The sequence below is a fragment of the Colobus angolensis genome, unplaced genomic scaffold (genome assembly GCF_000951035.1).
Source record: "Colobus angolensis palliatus isolate OR3802 unplaced genomic scaffold, Cang.pa_1.0 Scaffold11, whole genome shotgun sequence".
Classification (NCBI taxonomy): Eukaryota; Metazoa; Chordata; class Mammalia; order Primates; family Cercopithecidae; genus Colobus; species Colobus angolensis.
In genome coordinates, this window is record NW_012112030.1 from 5,005 (window position 1) to 9,941 (window position 4,937).

The 4,937-nt window shown below is 38.2% G+C and overlaps 1 pseudogene; it reads right to left on the reverse strand.

Annotated features, from left to right (window-relative positions):
* Nucleotides 1-2,248: 2,248 nt before the first annotated feature.
* On the reverse strand, nt 2,249-3,069 carry LOC105518513 (annotated as a pseudogene).
* Between the last annotated feature and the right edge of the window lie 1,868 nt (nt 3,070-4,937).

The window sequence follows — 4,937 nt, forward strand, 5'->3', positions numbered from 1 at the left end:
AGTGCAGCTGTGGGGTTTATTCTTTAGCCCTTTTCAGTTTAAAAAAAGAAAACAAACCCAAACTGATTGGGCATAGTGGCTCATGCCTGCAGTCCCATCACTTTGGGAGGCCAAGGTGGGCAGATCTCGCTTGAGCTCAGGAGTTTGAGACCAGCCTGGGCAACAGGGCAAAAACCCATCTCTACAAGGAATATATTTTAAAATATAAATAAAATAAAAAAAAATAAAAATAAAAAACCAAACCTACAGCATAGCATAGAGCTTTACAATGGAGTCCACAGAATTGTGTTAACTTGCTGTGTTTATGGGTTTTTGATGTCTATATATTTTTAAACCTAAAATGTGTATACCGTATGTTCATTATTCCCCTCTATCCACGAGGATTTTGCAAAAGGTGTTAATCAAACTGTAGTGACTGGAAACTAAGTACCCACATTTCCTTTCTTATCAATGCAGTCCATGACCAAACATCCATCCCTTCAAACCCCTTTATCCTCTTGCAACCTTCCTCTTCTTACGTAATAGTATTCTGAGCAGTTAGGGAAGGAAGATGCCAAATTATCTCGGTATTTCTGAATCCTGAGGCAAATTTTCATGTCCATGAAGGATAATGTAAAAAGAATTAATGGGTTTCATTTTCTCTGCTCACCATCTTTTGCTTCAGTAGTTTTAAGTCAGCTATCTACCTCCCTGTCCTATTTCTCTTCTCCACCTTTGTCTCAGTTAAACATACTTTATAAAATTTTCTCTGACCACCTCCCATTTTGAAATGATCAATTCTTTAAACACTTACAGCAATTATTGTCTAGAAAATACATTTGACAAATAATCATGAACTGCTTTTCATTGGTCCAACAGTTATTCAGCGCTTTCAAGTGACATTTCTATATTCTTTTTTTTGCTTTTTATACCACTTTATTCAAACCTGAGAACCTCAATATAAAACTAAATGCTGGTAACCCATTTTCCTAATTCTGCGTTATTGTAAATGTACAAGTTCTCCTAACAGTCCAACACTTAAATAGATTAAATCGTCTCTGACACATGGTAGCTCTCATATAAGGAAAATACCGAAAATAATTAGTGCAATATACTGAACTGATCAAAATAAAATGAACCTTGGAAAACAAGGCTGCAAGATTGTTACTAACATATTGCAATACTTTATGTTACAAATTATGGGTACATTGTTGGTTATGGTTCTAGTCACGGAGGAAAAACTGAAGCCCCTTCCTGTCAAAGGGGGAGAGAGAAACAATTGGCTGTTTTAGTAACTGTACATTTTGTATACTTTTAAGCAACTCTTAAATATTACAGAAAAGTGATACATATATGGAGACTATAATGCAGTACCCTATTGACAGTACAGCTGAAGATGGAATTTAAAATAATGAAGTTTAAATATACATAATTGTTAGTGCATTGACTACATTGTGCTACACAAGCGAACGAAAGTCCCCTCCCTGCGCCAAACAACAAAACCTATGTCATGGCCAGCAGTGATTAATTAGAAATCACAGACACCTGGTTTATTTCATTTTTGTTAAAGAACTCACATGTTTGAAAGAAACACTATCCATTCAGATGCATTTATTAGTTCTCAAATTCCTAAAACAAGATGGGGTTGCATTTGATTTTTTTTAACCCCATTAAGAAAAAAAACCAAAAAACAGGACTGGCTATAATTTAGATGCCATTAACGCTCTTTCCACCCACCCCCCACCTTGTATATGTGGCATAATTTATTAAAATAGGGAACGTTCATTTTAAATACTGATACCAGGAAAAAATGAACATTTGCCTGAATACTACGGCTAAGCATAAATAACTTTAGAATCTCCTTCTACAAAAAGAATGTTTTTGAAAAGCCCAAATTAGTAAATTCTAAATTTTTTTCACAGGTGACTACTGTACCAGTGTGGAGAAATGGGCTGGTTAACTGTGGATCCAGATAGTCATTTGCCTGTCTGTATTCCTAGCCATGAGAAATTATTCCCCCAACCTTCCAATGAAACCAAATGTACACATAGTCCTCGTTTTTCCTTACTGCTGTAACATTAGTAAGAGGGACCCATGCATGTTATTAAAAATTAAGTTCAAAACACTTAAAATAATTCTGTATTAGAAACTTGACTCTATCATAAGTCTCTTCTTTTGGAAGTCACACTGGGCTGGTTAAATGGTCCAATTGCATTGTTACTAACATTGAAGAAGCAGAAGACTATTCCAGCTAGTTCAAACTGGAGGTTTAATTACTGCAACACTGACTCCTGGTTGGTTGTGTGGGTTCAGTAAGGGCTACTCCTCTTCCTCTGGCAGAGTTTGCTCCTGCATTTTGTGGTTCATTCTTTGGCAATTTTTTAGCTATTGCCACGAACATTTCATTTACATTCATTGATGTTTTAGCTGATGTCTTCATGAATAATAAACTATTGTCATCTGCACAGGGCTGTACTTCCTGGAAATCTACTGCTCTTTTATTTGCTAGGTCAGCCTTGTTTCCTGATAAAGCTATTACGATGTCAGGACATGCTTGCCTCTGAAGTTCTTCAGCTCAATTTTTCGCACTTGCAAAGGACTCCTCATTTGTGGTATCCTATACAACGATGGCTGTTTGTGCTCCTCCGCAGTACATTGGTGCTAGGCTGTGGTATTGTTCTTGACCAGCTGTATCCCATATTTCAAACTATACTGTAGTGTCATCGAGACATACAGTTTGGGTTAGAAAATCAGCTGAATGTGTAAAACCACTTTAATTTATCCAAAATGTCTATTTTCTGGCTAAGAACCATCATCACTCTTAGAGCTCTTCATTTTCTCTTCACTGCCATCACCAGCACTAGCAGTTGGTTTTCCTTTTGGGCCCATATTTCACAAAGAAACAGCTTTTATCACTTCGAGAGTTAACCCAATGGTACTCTCTTGAAATTCATGAAACTGGCCTTTCACAAAACGAAGCACTAGGCTTGGTTTGCCAACAGCAGACTCTCCCAGAAGTACCAGTTTGAACTGGCACATTTTATTTCCAGTATTTGGGCCGTTGGGTCTTGTTGCGCCTCGATTAGCCATGTTCAAATTTGAAATAAGTCCCTAATTTCAGACTCTTCAATGAACTTCCAGAATTCAATAGGTCAATTTTGTTCTTTCTGGAGGGAAAGAAACCTGAGACGCGGCAAGTGGAGCCGCGGGCTGAAGCCCCAAGCGAGGCCCAGAGGACGAGAGCTTGTCTATGGCGGTGGTGGTGGGGACCGGGGCCGCTACCCTCACCGACATTTCTACTTTCATATGCGTATTTTTTTATTTTCCAAAATGAATGATAAGGTTCAGAGGGGCAGTAATTGTTATATTCTTTCTTGTTTCTCACTTAGTGAAAAACCGCTAAGTTCATCTGATTTAACATTGAAACTGATCTGCCTTTTGCTTCTCCAAATGAAAGGGCAGAAGTAAATAAAGATCTAGCAGAAGCAGTTTTGGTTGGCCCTCACTCTATAGTAATTGAATATTTATTATCTTTATGTCTTAATGTCTTATGTAGATTTGTTAGTATTTTCTCTTTAAAACTTTCTATAGATTGGCCAGATTTGGACAAATAGAAGAAGACGGGTCATTTGCATTTGATCACATGCAAATAAATGTTTGATAAATGTTAACTTTTTTTTTTTTTGAAACAGGGTCTCACTGTTGCCCAGGCTGGAGCACAGTGGCATGGTCATAGCTCACTGCGACCTCAAACTTCTGGGCTCAAGTGATTCTCCTGCCTCAGCCTCTCAAGTTGCTGGAACTACAGGGGTGTGCCACCACTCTGGCTAATTCTTTTTTAAGTAAAGACAGAGCTTCGCCATGTTGCCCAGGCTGGTCTCCAACTCCTGAGCTCAAACAGTCTTCCTGCCTTGGCCCCCAAAGAGTTGGGATTTCACGTGTGAGCCACTGTGCCCAGTCTGATCAATGTTGTAATAGTACAAAGAGTCTAGTAATAATAGTGATTCCATTAGATTATGAGATCCTTAAAAGGAGACGATTCTAGTTTATTGTTATATCTCTGACCCTGACAGTCAGGACAGTGTCTGTGCCAGTTACTGATTTACTGTCTCTCACTCCAAATCCACCTTTCTTTGCCTTGCTTTGTGACACCAGAGCTGAACTCTAAACATTTCTCCTTTGCAGTCGGCTTTGTCAACAGAGGGCACTGGGGGACACTGCATGGTCAGAGCAGGAGGAAAGGGCTTCCCTCTGGCAAATTTCCTGTGGCAGCCACATTCTCTCCAAAGAGATGGGAAGCAGCTTTGATGGAAGGAGAAGGAGCTCTTGTGAGTATTACTTAGTTTCTTCCCTGTTTATGTAATCTCAGCCTGGGGGTAGTAGCTGCTTTCAGCATTTGTTATTTCTGGGATTCCTAGAGTCCTCTTTCATGCCTTTTAGTAGTTAACTATGTTTTATGAGTAAATAAGTTTTAAATGTTAAGTTACTGGTATGGTTTCTATCCTCTCACTAGACCCTGACTGATACATTGCCTTATACTAAGTAAGCATTTCATAAATGCTTGTTGAATGATGAAAGCAGGATGACCATGTTACTTAGATCAGAGTTTATAGTTCTGAGAATTTGAAGGCATCCTACATTTTAGGAAATATTTTCTATAAGCCTTGGAGACATTTATCTCCAACTCCTCTCGGTTTGAAAATTAAAATTTTATAGCTGTAATGTACAGCTGACATATACATATTTATATATAGCTATATGATATATGTTATACAGCTTATATGTACAGATATGTTTCATTACTTATAGCATATTAAATACCATAGGATGGGAATTGTTTCCAGAAAACTATAAATCGGAAGGTTTGTTCTATAGGGGCTGATTTCCCACCTGCCTCAAGAATCCCACCTTGAAAAATAAGAGGTTGGTGGTATGGTGGAGAGAATAAGGCTACTCTT